The sequence below is a fragment of the Anopheles arabiensis genome, chromosome 2 (assembly GCF_016920715.1).
Source record: "Anopheles arabiensis isolate DONGOLA chromosome 2, AaraD3, whole genome shotgun sequence".
Classification (NCBI taxonomy): Eukaryota; Metazoa; Arthropoda; class Insecta; order Diptera; family Culicidae; genus Anopheles; species Anopheles arabiensis.
Window position 1 is genome coordinate 16469957 of NC_053517.1, and position 16551 is coordinate 16486507.

The following is a 16551-nucleotide window of genomic DNA, read 5'->3' on the forward strand; positions in this document are numbered from 1 at the left end:
TTCGTGTGTGCTCATTACCCCTTTCACTGGGATCGCGCGCGCGGGTGTGGGTGGGTGGGTGGTGGGTACACGCTTGCCATCTCACTCTGAGAAGGTTTGCATCTCTTTCTGTTCGACCCAAATAAACAATTCCATTTTTCAACAAAAAAAGGGGTTTCAAACGATGCCCAACATATAAAAGAAACACAATTCATCCTTGCTGCCCAGCGTTAAATTTAGTTATTTTTGTACGTAAAGGGAAAAAGTACAATTAGAAACTACATTAAAAAATGCAACAAATTTGAGCACCTAACAAGACGCAAAATCGAAAACGTCTAAAAAAATAAGAAGCGAAGATGGAAGAGTCTCTAAAGAAGCCTTTTAGCGTTGTCTTTCCCGCGTCCGCTGCTGCAACAAAGAGTAAGGCTCGCGCCATGTACCAGTAGAGTCCTTTCTTCCCTCGCACCAGCGGCTCCCCCACTAGTTACCCGCGATTTTGCTCTCCAAAATGGAACGGAATCTTAATAAATAAGTCATTGCAGGTTGAAAAACGAACGTAAACACCACACACACACACACTCCCAAAAAACGCCTTACATGAGTGACAAAAAAAGGCCGCGACTGAGAGAGATTGACTGAGTTCGCGAAAACCACCCAAAGACAACCACCACCCACCGCACTTGAACGGGGGAATCCTTCCTTTTCTTGAGGCAGAGTGAAAGCGCGATAGGAAACACACACACACCACATATACTTCTCGTGTACACTTTTTTCCTGCGGCTTACGCGTGTGTTCAAGTACCGTCGCCCGTTGCTACCGCTGTGGTACTTTCCCCTGTCGTTGCCGCTAGGCGACGGAAAAAAGCGATAGAAAAGCTCCCTTTCTTCGATCTGACAAACATTTTACTCCCCCTTGTGTGCCCCCATCGCGGTCGGCTGCGCAAGCTTTTAATGTATGTAGATATGGTGGTATATGACACACACGCCAGGCCGTAAGGGAGACGCGATTGATTATGCGCTGCTGCTGCTGCTAAAAAATCGCGAGAAGAGACAATAAGAAAAACACATAAAATGCTACACATCAAACGTGTACGTATGTGTTGTGTAGAAAGACGCTCTCGGTTCCTCAAGAGAGTTGTGAGCAGATCGTAAAGAATGTAAAATTTATGGCACTGTGTGCGTGTGTGTGTATAGCGCAAAGCGAGCTCACCGCATGGAGGACACATGAGGGAAACCAGGGGTTGAAAGCAACGCAAAGGAAAGGGATTGAAAAATTGTACGCAGCCATGTTGAGGGAAGGAAAGCATGAAACCTGCTTGGCAGAAGACGATGTAATTAGAATCTATATTTGAGGCTGTTTTATTATTCAATATGTAAAAGTAGCAAATTTGGCGTTTTCAAAAGAACTTAACAGAACGTTGAGAGAAGCAGTAATTGGAGCTCATGTAGTAGAAATGGAAATTATATTTTACGTCTAAACGTTTTGACACATTTAGACACTCGAAAAGTTAAGCTAAATTATTCTAACCCAACTTAAAGCTAACAATTTAACTGGGAGTTTCTATGACGATTGATCGGGGAAGCGTCGGAGAAGAGGTAAGTCAAGTTTATTGTATTTGCCAAGCTAGAAGCATTTTGTTCATTTTTTACATTATGATTATAGCAACAGAATTAACAGAATTAATAATATTTCATTTAGAAAACAAGTAAAATGAAGTATCAAAGGTAGAAGGGTGAATGTGCAAATAAAACACTGTACATAAACGAACCTTGGAGTGAATAGAGATATACAATCCCAGTCAGTTTTGCCTGTTCTATTCGAACGTAATCTCAAAAACATTCAAAAAGCGCAATACCTCTTTTTATAAGGGTCGTTATGCTTGGAGTCATATATTTCTTTTCAATATCCCAATACGTCTTAGTACTAAAATGGTGCATAGAAATAAATTTCTAGCATACAGTGCACTCGTAAAGACATTTACGGCCAATATATCCCCTATGGTCGCTAAATTTTAAGCAATTCAACGGCTCGCGTAACCCAAAACTTCTTATTCAACTTCTACAGACACTCAGCTTAACCTCGCGATGACCTAGTTTATTTCAGAAAAATCGGGGATGTTCAATAAAGAGGAGTCGCAAAAAACACACACAGGTTTCTCACACACGTTGCAACACCGCCAGACATCGTGCACCGCAAGCGAATCTCTACCGTTCTGTCTCAAGGGGATCCAATTAAAAAAAAAAAAAACGCATGACCAAAACCGTCGGCACCACCGAGCGCGCAACAAAGCCGAATAGAAAATGTGCAATAGGCAAACGGCAATAAAGGAGAAGAGTATGTGTGTGCGAGCCACAGACGAATGAAATGCTGCCGACGTCTACCGTCGTGCACTGGAAGGGAGAGCTTGCACAACCCCCCCGCCCGTTCCTAGCAGCAGCATCATCACGATCTTATTTTATCGTGCACATGACCTTGGCAAAATCTCCTAGACGGGTGGGTCCCGGAACCTGAACCGGCTCGATCAGAGAGAGAGAGCGCAGCAACAGGAATTTTGCCGAAACCATTCGGAACAATCTCGGAACCATGTTCCAGGAACGATGCACGGGAGAGGGGCAGCACAAACTATTACCAACCTCCGAGGGGTGGCAGTCTCCCCGCGGAGGAGCGAAGCGAAGGAGAAAAAGGTCAGACGATTGCGCTCGGTGCTTGGCCGCACAGACGATGACCGGCTAACGCGCGGCACCAACACACACACACCAAGAGCCGCGCGTTGCAGACGCGAATGAAAATGGAGAAGCACAGCAAAAAAAGACTGCACAAACGCGAATAACACACGTTGTCTAGCGTGCACGGAAGTAGTAGACGACGTTAGATCAACGCTGCACGGTCTTCTTGCGGCTAGCGCAAAGCGAAGGAGGCGAAAACATTCGCTAAAGTGGAAGAGTTGCGCTTCTGCGCTTCGCTCCGTCGTCCGGTGGGGATTGAACGGTGCAGCAAAGAACGTTTGTCTGTGTCGGAGGAAGTCGGGATAGTGGGCGATGTGCAGTGCTCCTTCCATCAACCTCTCCCCTGTACTCCTGGCAGAGACTGGCAGCGCTGGGAAAGAGCGCGGCGCATCGGAAGGAGGTCACACTTCGTGCTGCTGCTCTTTGTCTAGCCCTCGTCGTGCTACTGCGCTACACATTACCCTGAGGTATTGCAACTGGCTGCTGCTTCGCCGCCTGCCAGCTCTGTGGGTATGTGTGTCCGCCTGGCCTTTGATTATATCTTGCCGGCACGTTGGCCCAGACCTAGGCACAGTTCCAAAGCATCAAGAGAGCACACTACGAGAGGGATGGTGTCCGGGTAAGCGACCGATTGAAAACGAAAGTAGTGTACACACATGCCCGCAGTACCGACGACCGGCGTGTGTTGACCGACCGACCGACTAAGTGCCCGACAAGATGTAGAAGAGAGTGCAAATGCCGGTTAGATCATCGCATGGCGTATGGAGTACGTTTTAAGATGCACAACCACTACCATCGCTTTCCGTCCGTGGTGAATTTCCGTGGAGATTTTTGTTTTTTCTACCACACTGCCTTTAAAGTGTCAGGTTTAAATGTAGATTTGATGTGGAGCATTTGGTGAAAATGTAACATCATACAATACTTCGTTTAATGTTCTCAACATGTCGGTTAATTTATTCAAGTTATTCTACTTGTTTGAAGATCTATAATCTATAAAATATGGATATAGATAATTAAGATGGATATGATATTGAGATCGACGATGTGTTCTGCAGTGTTACAATTTGGGAGGAAATAATTTAAACAAGACCAGCGATCGGCCAACTTTGCGACCAAAAGAGCCAAATTCTACAAACATGTTTGTGGAGTTTAACGTGAACAGCCAAATTGTTAAACTTTGTACTTAGCCAATCGCAGAAACAAGACTATGATCTATGTAAGGTACGTTAGGGCCCAAATAATTTTCAAACTATTTTGAACTGTTTGATCTGTATAACTGCATTGAAGCTAAGCGGCATTTGTATAAGATTGAGACTTTATTAACTTTACGTTTCGATATGTTCTGCGCAGTATCTGAAACAATAATCCATCTCCAACACAGATATCAGTATGTGCAATTGTGGATCTTATAGTTGTGGAAAGAAAAATCTTTTCATTACAGAAGAAATGCAAGCAGCGATTACTGATTTCAAAAAAAAAAATCATAAAAATAAAGAAATTAAAAAAAGAAATACAGTGGAACGCAGTTTATCCGGGCTCATCGAGACTCGACCTCGCCCGGATACTCGAATAGCAAAGATAATGGGTCCAGTCCAAGTATACTCTTTGTAACAAATTCTGGGTTTTTTTCGAAATTTGTCACATGGTTTGGTAAAACCTAGTCAGTTTTTAGGTACTTGACATTTGTGCAATGAAAATATTTGAAATTTGGCATGCATTTTAGTGTTTTTCGTTATGACATTGTGCTCTGAAAAGGGTTTTTGTTAAATATCCTCCAGAGCACGTAAGCCGGGGATCAAAGGTAAATGGCGTCCCATTGTAGTTGTATGATGTTCCTGATTGTCTGTACAATGCTGCCATACTTACTGGATTGATTTTAAAGTATTCTTTTGATTCTCTGTATTTACATAAAGTATGCTTGAATACTCGTAGTTTTTTTTTTTTTTTTGCAACACACTAAATCAGCTGAAGCAAACCTATGGCAACGGTTCCAACATTATATCTTTGAGCCATCATTATATCTTTGACGGCGCGTCCAGAGTCCCGCTTCCCGATGCACCCACACGCCCCCCACCGAACAAGTAAGTAATAGCTAAAATATTTGCATTATAATTCCCGGACACAGCCAAAGCCAGACGGCAAAGAAGAGAACACAAATTTAAAGAAACAAGAAGCACCACCACACATGCAGCCGCGTGCAAGCGACGAAACGAACTACAAAAAAACTCTCCCCCGGACGAAAAATAGCTTAAAAGAGGGGCGCAAAAAACGATTGCCATTATTCAGTCTAGCGGGGACTTGGGTGGGTGCGGCAAAAAGGAGGGAGACATGGGCCACCCGTCTGGAAGAAACACGTCCCCACTGGGAATGATGTGCGTCTGGTGTCTAGCGAACGGAACTGAGTTAATCAGTCAAAAAAAAAAAAACACACACACACAGCAAGAAGACATCTACTGCTTGCAATAGATTTGTGTGCGAACGTCAAGATTTGACCGCGGTGCTTAATTTTGTCTTGCATGCCCACCCCTCTGCACATTCGCACATTCCTCCACTCCACCAAAAACCAACCGGTGCACAATCCGTCATCGTTTTCTAGCTTCCCAAAGCGCAACGTTCCAAATCTAACACGATGTGCAAGGGGGGTGGGGGCACACTAATACACACAAAACACATGGGAGCGCGGGCGCGATAAAACCAAACGAAAACTAAGCAAGCAAGGAAAAAAAAAACCTCAACCCCAAAATCAACACACCACTTGATCGCCACTCGTTGATGTCAGCGGGTGCGCGCGCGCGCGCATGTGTGCGTCTGGTTCTATGCGTGCGCGCAAGCTTGTTGCAATTTCGGCTTTGTTTTCTTTTCCTTCTTCCTTGCCGGTCGGTCGTGCAGACAGGGGGCAAGGTTGCCGCACCACCTCCCTTGGCCGAAAATTTATATGCAGCAGCGTCACCACCACCACCACTACAGCAAGAAAAAGAACCGCAACTTGCATTAGAATGCCAAAAATAGAGCGAAAGAGATGGAGCGTACTGAAGATTGGTTTGGTGGTGGTGGTGGTGTTGGTGGGTAGATAAAGAGCCAAGCTCTATTCAACCGCCACTCTTCCCGAGCCTCTCTTTCAGTGCTTTAAACCCTTCCCCATCCCATCTTCCCCAATTGCCTTCTTCACGTCGCCAAAGACAAGCGCGCAGACAGACGGGAACGACGAACGAGCCCTCCGCACAACCCGGTCACACACAGTTAGGTTTATCTGGCTTGCAGGCCGACCGGGCCAGCCCGCCCCGCCCTCCTGGCACCACTCCTCGGTGCGCTCCAAGGGGCGATAGGCGCGAGCGTTGAGCAGGAAAAGGAAGCGCGCGAGTGCGAATGAACTCCAACGCGCGCATCAAACACACGACACGAGCCTCCCCCCTCCTCTCAAACACCCCCTCCCCCCGTTTCCTTCCCTAAACAATTCTCTATCTCTCTCAAACACACTCTCCCTCTCTCATTCGCCCCAGGCTCCTAGGCAAGTTGGGAGCAGACGATCTAATCATATCGCATAGTTGCTGCTCCCGTGCCGTTGCTGCTGCTGCTGCTGCTGCTGCGTCTGCCACAGAGAGCGACCACGGTGCAACGCGCTAATGCGCTTGAGACTCGCGTTCAAGGTCAGAGACACACACACACACACAGGGGGCGAATGATTTGATCGTTTGCCTTTTTTTCTCTTCTTTCTGGCTGTTTGTCGTTTGGCACTTTTTAGACCAGCGCTACATTTGTTTGCGGTTAGCAGTGTGTGTGTGTGCAGTGTGTTTCTATGCAGCTCGCTGTTTTTTTTCCTGCTTCTTTCTCTAAACTCAATCTTTCTGCGCTTTGCTGCCGGCGGGTGGGTTAGTAGTGTAGCAGCAGCAGTAGCAGCAGCGTGTGTCTGTGTTGGCCTTTTTATTTATGGTCCGGGGGGTCCTCCTCCGTCGTTCGCTTGCTCTGTCTTGCTCGGCTTGACACGGCCGCACCACACCATTTGGTTAGATTTCAAGGTTACATTAGAGCCGCTATTAGGAGCGGGAAGATCACCAGCCGGGAACGCGGGGGGGGGGGAACGCGATGTCTAGCCGGGTGGTGGCACAGCGACGGGCCCAATGCAATAGGAACACCGTGTGGAATTGGATGGATGTTTTTAGCGCTGCGAAACCAAGAAAGAAAAAAACTTGGTCTGCACTTTTAGAACACGGCTTGGGCGAACACACAAACCAAAAGGGAATTGGAATGGTTTCTCGGAAAGCGTAAAGCAATGCTGCGCGCACCACAGAAACGGTTCCCCGATGCATTTCGAAAGCAGTAGGAAATTTGAGAGCAAATTGAAAAGAGCTAAAATATGCCCCCAACAAAAAAAAGAATTAATTGCTGTGGGACATTAACCAACTTTTTTTTTTTTTTGGGGCTTCAAACCCGTCTCTAATATCCCCAAAAAAATAATTGAATATTCACACATTTTAAAATAAGCGTTGGCAAAGCTCAGTTTAGCTCCTTTGCGCTCTTGTGTAAACATTTTGTAAAAAAAAAAAGGAAAATTCAGCGAACCATCTTCTGTGCCTTTTTATATGCTTCCTTCGTACAGACCACATTGTAAATGCGCTTTGAGCGATTAGACTGTCCCCCTAACGACCGCAACAACAACAACACACACACACACACGCACCCCACATTGCAACCCAAACCAAAGTTCGATGACATTTGGGCGAATGCAAAATTGTACCATTTAGTCAACATGCTGCTCCGGCCACAGCAGCAGCAGAACAACACACGCCCGGCAGCGTAAACAACGGGAACCGATAGAGCTTGGGGGGGGGGAAGAGTGGCGGCAATGCACCACAACACCTGCTTCCCGCCCTGCCACCAACCATCTTCTCTTCGCCATCCTCCCCCCACAAAGAATGGGGGGGACACTTAAGATCACGCGCTCCTCGGCTCCACTCACTGCGGCGGGCCGCGATGGACGACGATTGTGCAGCAGAAAGAGTGTGAAACGTTGTTTGCCTTCCTCCTCCTTCCTTGGCTCGGTTGGTCAAAAATTCTGGGACCAAATTTCAAAACAACCTTTTCTTCCTTTTTCTCGTGTGTGTGTGTGCGCCCAGAAAAATTCAAGTGCCGGCCGAAGATGACGATGATGATGATGAAGGGAAGTAAAGCGTGTATGTCAAGGGGAAATGCATTCTACGGCACGAAGGGAGGGGGGGGAAGCTTATGCAGATTGCAAAAGAATGAAAAAAGAAAGAAGGAGAGCACACACACACACACTGAGGCGCGCAGAAACTGGCTTGACCTGCTCTGCTGGGGCGGCGGCTCTCTCCGTCGGGGGGAGTGAGGTGTGTGCCACCCGGCGGTATTTGCCAGAGAGAGAAAGAGACAGACTGCGAGAGATTGACCACCGTCCACAAACCCCAGAGTGCATTGACATCACACTTCCCAACATCCCCCGGGAGTTTCACATTTCAACGCTCCCCGCGCGCGCGCGACGAAGTGTGCGTCAATGACGTCGCCGAAAAAAAAATGAATACAATCCTCTATTTATATTTGACAGAGACGTGTTGCGGTGTGTTTGCCCCTCACACGCCTTCCTTCCACTCCTCCATCACCACCACCAGGTCCCTCCAATGTAAAATACTTCTTTTTCGCACCAAAAACCAAACATCCCAAACTTGCTCCGCCGTGTCAAAATCATGTTGCGAAGAATGGGGCGCGCAACAGCCAGCAGCAGAGACGCACGCAAACATTCGCACGAACATTTCTTTTGCATTATTCTATATTTATTTTCTCTCTCGCTCTCTCTCTCTCCCTGCACTGCACACCTCTTGCGAGATTTGCGCCCGTAGCCCTTGCACGGTCGTTGCTATATCTCGCGGCAGCGGCGGCGGCGGCGACAAACGCCTTGGAAGGAAGAAAAACACACACACTCGAGCGCGGGCCCGTGGAGAGATTTCTTCAGAAAAAATAACGCCCAAAAAAGGCAACAACAAAAATAATAAAAAGAAGAATAAATAAACTGTATCCGCAACAAATTAGGTCAAACGCCGTTGGAGCACAAACCTGCCCCCCTCGGGTTACTCCTTCTCCCCACTTGTGGTCCGGCGGCTTTTAAAGTGTGCAAGATTGCAATTTGGTGTGCAAAAGATCCTTGCTCTTTCCCCGCGTGCTTTCTCTTCCCCGGGTCACTGCAACGCAATGGGGAGGGGGGGGGCTGTACTCATGTTTAAAGTATTGGTTGGAGCAGTGCATACATTGAGCAAAAACTCCATTTGTCTGCTATTGATACACAAGCGCGTGAATGCGTCTTAGTTGCAGCGATGCAAGCGGGTTTTGAATGATATTTCCAGTCGGAATGAGTCAGTATTGTGTTAGCACACATGCAACAACAAAATGGGGGCAGTATGCGGACGAAGGTGACCGCTCCCTAATGTTTTTAATGGTATTTAATAAATTATGAAGCATTTAGTTGTTGTTTTTTTAATAACGAAAGGCCTCTAAAACATACGAAAACATCGTTAAATTTAATAATTTGCTTCAATGTATTTCTTCAACTGATCGCTTGAGATTTCATAAATGCTCTATGTATTTAAGTACTTAAAACCCGTTTCAAACATATCTGAGAAAACAGCATAGTTACATTACTCTTTTAGAAATAATCTCTCTTACACGACATGCAGCGCTTGTGTAAAGATAAAAATAAAAACCTCGACAGAAATGTCACACAAAACACGTTTTCCATTTTTTGTATTTTTCCATCCGTAAGAGGGGCTCTCCAAAAAAACCACCACGCACCCCAAACCACACATGTTACAAGACAGCAATGGAGTTTAAAAAAGAAAAGAAAGAAAAGATCTGCAAATCATAAAACGGTAAAAACTTGATGCCTATTTACTTCGCTCATTTGTGCCCTTTAAAGCAGCTGCCCGGCGGCATTGCATCACTAAAATGTCAGCAACCCCCCGCACCCCAACCATGCGTATAAAACAACAATCGTCATGTGCGTACGTGATTGATCCACAGACGGAGTGATAGTGGGGTAGACGAAAGGGGAATGGGTATACCAGTAGGTGCCACCTCTGTTATGTGTGCGAATGTGTTTCTCGCCTTGGCAGGGCAGCATGGGCGCAGCTGACCTACCTTTCTTGCCTACTTTCGGCAAGGACGCGCAGCACTCCCCTTCTTACGGTACTAAAATGAACAATTATCCACTAACCCATGGTGGTGTTTGCATATGCTTACATGCTCATTTTATCATTTTCATGCAATTCGCGCACCTCCCAGAAGTGGTGGCGATTCAACAATACAAAAAACAAAATAGAGAAATAAATTTCAAAATAAAAAGAAAGGCACGGAGACTTTTTTGTGAATAAAAAAAAATCCTTCACAAGTAAGACGTTAAATATTTTAATTTCTGTTAAAAACCCTCCAACACTGCCACTACAAGCACATCGACGAAATATCTTAAAGACAGTGAAGGAGCGTGCGCTGTTATTGAACACAGTCATCGCACGCGTATCGGATTATTTTCAAACAGATGGAATACATTTCAAGGTGAATTTGTCCATGCTCGAGTTGTTTCGTAGCCGTTGTTATAAAGCTCCGATTTCTGTTTTCCCTTTGAGTCGTACAAATTGTGCAAATCCGCCAATGCAATTCGGCAAGCCAGGGGCATCGACGACTTATTGCAATCACTTTCACTAAAAACGACACGTAACATGGCACACAACACACGGCAAAAGATGACAGGCGAGTGCATCGGTGCATCACGTGATGCAAGGCGCTAAGAAGTGCACCCAGACCGGAGCGGAGGACAAACGAAAAAAGTGCGGACAAATATAAAAAAATACATTTATTTCTTATTTACCTATTTTTTCTCGAGCCCGTCATCGTGTAACACTTCAAGTGACACAATTGCAAAATCTACCAACAAAACGCTTCCAATTCGTTTATACAGGCTTACGGAGATTTTGTTGTCCTATTGTGATTGTTCACCTCCTTACTATACACACGGTTGCAATGAACTGACTAATGGCTGTTTTTCACCTACCAGTGAACATTGCATTTACGGCGGGGCTATCTCTTCCACGCTTTCCCATCGGTCGGATGGAAACTTTCTCCAAATTATTCGTGCCCAAAATCGTTGACCCAACCATTGAAAAAGGCCAACAACCAACAAACAAAAAAGGTACGAACAAAACAGCATCCTTTCCAAACGCGATCACTCACCCCGCCGGGGGACTCCTCCTCTCGCTCTCTCCTACAGCATCCACACACAACACCTCAAAATTGCATCCTTTTACATCTTGGCCCATTCGATCGGGGCTTATGCTTTGTGTGCGATTTTCTCCTTTCATGAGTTAATGCACCAAAATCGCTCGTGTGTGAGGAAAGACCAACAACAACGGCAGCAAAATCGATCGATCAAAGTCACAAATGATCGCAGGAGGCAACAGTCCGTGACGATGCCAGCGCAGGAGAGAGCATTAGCAAGCGCGATGCACATTAACATTGAACCACGAAGGAGGAATAGGAGAAGGATGGAGTGAAGAAACCGAATGCAACAGAAAGACACAAGGCGACCTGACGACGACGGTCCCATATTTGCAGCAAAAGTCAGCAACATTATTGGGCAACACACGACACACACCGTCGTCGCCATTTCGGTCGCCACAATCTGGCGCACCACACACGATCGCACTTGGTACACACAGGACCGTCGTTGTTGTCCTGTCGCCGCCTGGAAGAGTGCAAAAAGGGCCTCAATAAAACGTAACTACCAAAAGGAAACGCCACCACAACGCCCAGCAGTTGCAAAAAGACGAACGCATCCATTCCCATGGAGATGTTGGGCGCGCACGAGAGAGCTCGCGGGATCGGTCATGATGCACAGCAGCGAAGTGCACCTTTTCAGCTAATGCAAAAGCATGCACACACACACACACACAAAACGACAAAATCGTGGGGAATAAACCTATCCGATCACACCGGCTCGGCGTAAGAGGAGGGCCTTAAAATATAACCCTCGAGTGAGAGTCAATAAAAGGAAACCGAATGGAAAATCAACAAAAACACGCAAACGCGCGCCGTGTCCCGCCGATCCTTGCCTTCTCCCTTGTGTGGCGTGCAGAAGTATGTCACAGAGTTTTGCAACTTGAAACTTAACCACACACACACAACATCCTTCTCCATCGCGGCTCTTGAGACACTAGACGTTCGTAGTCATAAAGGAAAGGAACAAGCAACCTGGCACGGGGAAAGAGATGGATAAACTACAATAATGATGTGTGATTGTACAAGGTGGACGGACGAGAGCCACCGGAGCCTCTTCAAAAATGCAGGATGCAATCGTCTTTGACCGGCAAAAATCGACGAATCGCTAAATTGCATCCTGATGGTACGTTCTTCAGCTTTAGGCTGTGGCTTTAGTTACCGGGTGCTTGCCGGCGTAGAGAAATTTGAGGAAACCGAGGTCTTGGTAATATACATCAACTCAGACTCACACTAGTTTGGATAGTTCGGGGTAGATGCTGCGTACAAGACCGGATCCGGGTCTCCTTGTGTCTCTAGCTCTCTATCTCTTCTTCTGTGTGTGTGTGTGTCTGTCTTGTAGTCACGATATCCCACCGAATATCTTTTGTAAAGAACCGGTTTATGTCGCTGGTTTGCCTCCTTTCAGGAAGGATCGCAACACATTGCACCACCGAAAACACAAAAATGCACATTTTAACGAGGCCGTCGTACCACCAAAGCACCGATATTTACGACCTGATCACCCAAGGGGGAAGAACTGGATATGTTCGGTGCAGATAAATCTAAATTGCTAGAAGGTTCACGAATTGGAAAAAATATTGCAGTCCTCATTCGGTATTGGAAATACATTCAAGCGAGATACCAATTATTCCATTTAACGCAAAAAATCAGTGTTGAAACCATCTATACAATTCCGAACTACAATGCTCTGTACAATAATGGGTCATATGAAATGGACATAAATGGAGTATACTTTGTTTATGTTCTTCTTGCTTATCAATACAAACAAATTAGCCAAAGTAAAGTATTATAATTTGACGTCTTAGTGCAATAAATTTGTGTATAAACTTGTGATCCAATGTGATCTTCATCATCTTCTGCTGCATAGCCATGCCAAAGAAAACCATAAACTAGTTTAGCACGACCACTTTTTTCACCATAACGCGCGAAACCTGCCGAAAAATGGCAACCCTATTCTGGCTTAACCCTCCCTCCCAGCCAAAAACGCAAAGCTGTCGTTCGGGTGGCGAACAAGGCGAAGAGATAGAAAGATAGAGCGAGAGAACGGGAGAGCTTGCCTGAGCCGTCCGGACGAATGTCCAATAATTTAAACGCCCCGAAACGAAATGGCAACGACCTCCGAAATTGTGGGCTTGCTTGCTGAAAAACTAAAACTGCCCTCTCGCCCTCTCTCTATGCAAGAGCGTTTCCTATGCGGTGTAGTGTGGCAGCAGCAGGCAACACAGATACACCCCGGCGTAGAGCCATTATAAGCGATGCATCTTGGGCATCGTCATCCCCATCATCATCACACAAGATCACGACACGAAACCTGTTATTGAAGACCAACCTGTGCCTCCGGTGGAGAGATGGGAGCGTCGTGTGTCTTCCAACGCCAAAAAAAGCCGTCCCGTCCGTGCGCCAACTGCTGTCCAATCCTGCCACACAGAGAGAGAGAGAGAGAGGGGGAGAGATACAAAAGAAAGAAAATCAGAAATTGGTTAATTTTTCTTGCTGCAAGATACACACTCGAGAGTTTGTTGGTCGAAAACAGGCCCTCCAGGGAGAAGAAAGCATTTTATGAGAAAAAGACAAAAAACACACACACACAATGGCTAAAAAATGTACGCAAGTCTCTTTTTGAAGTTTCATCGGTTTCGGTCATTATTTTCCCTACATTGAAGCACGGAGAGTGTTCCGCTGTTGTGTGCTGCTGTTGCTGCATTTGGAGCAGGAGCGGATGTTGCTGCTGTTGAGGGGGTAATTACTAAATTTCTTTCCCAGCCATTTGCACCCCGCGCCATAGGCATGTGTATGTGTGTGTGTGGGTTTGGGGGTGCGTTTTGCTCTCTAGAAATGATCCAGGGAACCATTTTTCCCATTGCAAGCGTTGCACATTGGCACGGCAGGCAGGCAGGATGGCGAAAATTGCCGACAATATTTGTCCCGGTTCAATTGCCACGGTGCATTTTAATGGGACACACAACACTACACACAGGGCAGCGCTAAACAACAACAAAACAAAAAAAAACATGATCCAGGAGAAAGGAAATGTAAGCGAAAGGGTGGTAATTTTGGGCACATAAATTGCCGTTTTTCGACAAGTGTAGTGAAATATAATTAGGCAAACATCATTATTTTACAGTTGCCCGAGAAAAAGCGAAGGATCTCATGAAAAATGCAATTAAAACGAACACAAATTTTGTTTATAAGGCAAAAAGAAGTGTCATTCAATCATTTACCTACACACGATTCGCTTCCAAATCATGAAATGGTAGAGATTGTGCATTCAAAATGGACGATACTAGGCGAACTTGCGAAGTGAAGACGAAGGGAGAAACACCACACCAATACATGCAAACCTCCAAATGCAGCCACCAAAACGTAGGAATCGAATGAAAATAAAAAATAGTGACGACTCCCCTATCCTCCCTCTCTCTGCTCGATGAAAGTTTGCAAGTTTAGTTGAATCAAGCTTCACGTAACTAAACGAAATGGGTAGAAATAGTGGCAGCAGCAGCAACATCAAAAACTACTGTACTACTGTAATTGGCTTGCGCCGCACCAAACTAAACCCATCTTGATCGCAACCAACTTCCTTCCCCCGCAAGCAACCCCTCAAACAAACCTCCTGTTCCACTTCAAATCGACTAGCAAAAGCTAACAAACATATATACAATGGTCCCCATTTTTTTAAATATATATTTTGGAGGTTTGCTAAACCCCAATTCCGCACTGCTACACAAGAGGAAAAGGTACGGGAGGAAATGGGCAGAGAGCGAGAGCGCACTGCGCACACAATTTAGGCCCAATTTTGATTTTCTGCACTGGCGGCGCGCACTGCATTTTGTGTGCATCGCAGCACACGCACACACATAGAATGCAGCCGCTTTTTTTCGTCTGCCAAAACTGCACTGTTTTTTCGGTGGTTCCATGTTTCTTCCACTCGGTTGCGCCAACAAACCCACACACACACACACATAGGGATAGAAAGAAAGAGAGAGAGAGAGAGAGCCATAGGGTGTGTTGAATATCGAGCCGGTTGCGCAGCGCTGCACTACACACACTGCACAAAAATTCCACTTTTTGGTCATTGACCTCGTGATGTGTGCCCTTCCTCCCCTCGCTTTGGTCTCTTCTCGCGATCGAATTCGCTCCCGCCTGACCCACCGCAATACACACTCATCATCATGTTGATGCCGAGCCACCATCCCCCCCCCCCTCCCCCTTAAAGGATAGAAGGAGGTTGACCACCAAATGCGCAAAACCTAACCTCTTGCCTTTTCCCTCCTACTGAAACACACACACACACACATTCAAAAGTTTCAAAATCTCACGCCACATTCGTAGGACGTTTTGTACATGGCCACTTTAAAAAAAATCTCCCCCTCCTCCTTGTGTTTTGTGAAATAGGTTGCCAATGCATCGGACTGCCCCCGGGCAAGGGGGGTAGGGGGTGTGGAGTAGGATGGCTTCGGCTAAGTAGTGCATCGTCTTATGCAGAAAGAAGGAAGAGGGAAAGAGAACCACAACGCATTAGAGCGATCGATCAAAGCGGGACAGATGAAGGAGCGGAAGCAAGCAAAAGACTCAAAAAAAACACTAACTCACACACACACACCGTTCCAAGTTTCAAGTATGTCAAACATACGCACACACAGTCGCATGGGACGATAGCACCTAACACACTCGGGTCCAACTTGTAGTCGTCTTGTAGATTGCATGGATGATTTAAAAAAAATACACACACACACACACACACATCACCCTATACACCCTATACACACACACACATCACCGTATAGCTGTGCATGTCTCTCTGAGAGACGTTTCACCACAAAACCATTGCTGCGCTCTGTTGTCCGAAAATTCACCTCCCGAAATAAAAATTTCACACAAACTCTTGCACCAACCCCCCCCCCCCCCCCCTACTGCACTTCTACATCGTAGCACACAACACAATTGCAATTTTTGACCCTCCCCCTCCTCCAAACAGCAACCCCCAAAAAGATAACCGCATGGGTTGTATAGTGCGCACACACATACAGAGATGTTGTCGTAAGCCACCATGCGTCCGCTTCTTAGGGAATGCGTGACGCGCGCGCGGTAAGCGCACGAGAGTGGTCGCGCAACGCATCTGCGCGAACGAGATAGGGAGCAGTGCCGAAATGTGCATCTACCATTGCACACCTATACCAATGCATAAATGCATACATCGTATTGCTGTATGTGTGTGCGTGTGTGTGTCTGTATTGGTCATTTTGGGAAGGAAATAGGGGAAAAAGAAATACGCTTAGACGAAAAAAAGCTGCATTCATGGACGTAACAAGGACTGTGTGTGTGTGAATGTGTGTGCATTGCAAATGTATAAAACTAACTTGCCTTAGCCATCATTTTAGATTGATTTTAGTCTTGCAGTTTTTATAACATTTGTGACGTTGCTGATGCTAAATTTGTTTTTAAACAGTAAGTAGTTATAGAGAAACTACTATAATGTGAAATTGAAATAATAAAACAAACAGTATATCGCATCACATGATAATGAATTATTTCGAATTGATGTCAAATCTATAAAGTAATGATTATTGGG

General features: G+C 45.9%; 1 protein-coding gene across 7 annotated transcripts in view; it reads right to left on the reverse strand.

Moving 5' to 3' along the window:
- Positions 1–16551, reverse strand: part of LOC120896224 (broad-complex core protein) — a 126455-nt gene that overhangs the window by 92144 nt on the left and 17760 nt on the right. For all 7 annotated transcript variants that reach the window (XM_040300200.1, XM_040300202.1, XM_040300197.1 and 4 more), the window contains exon 3: positions 13312–13399. The gene's annotated coding sequence lies outside the window, so the exon portion shown is untranslated. The remainder of the gene's footprint in view (positions 1–13311; positions 13400–16551) is intronic.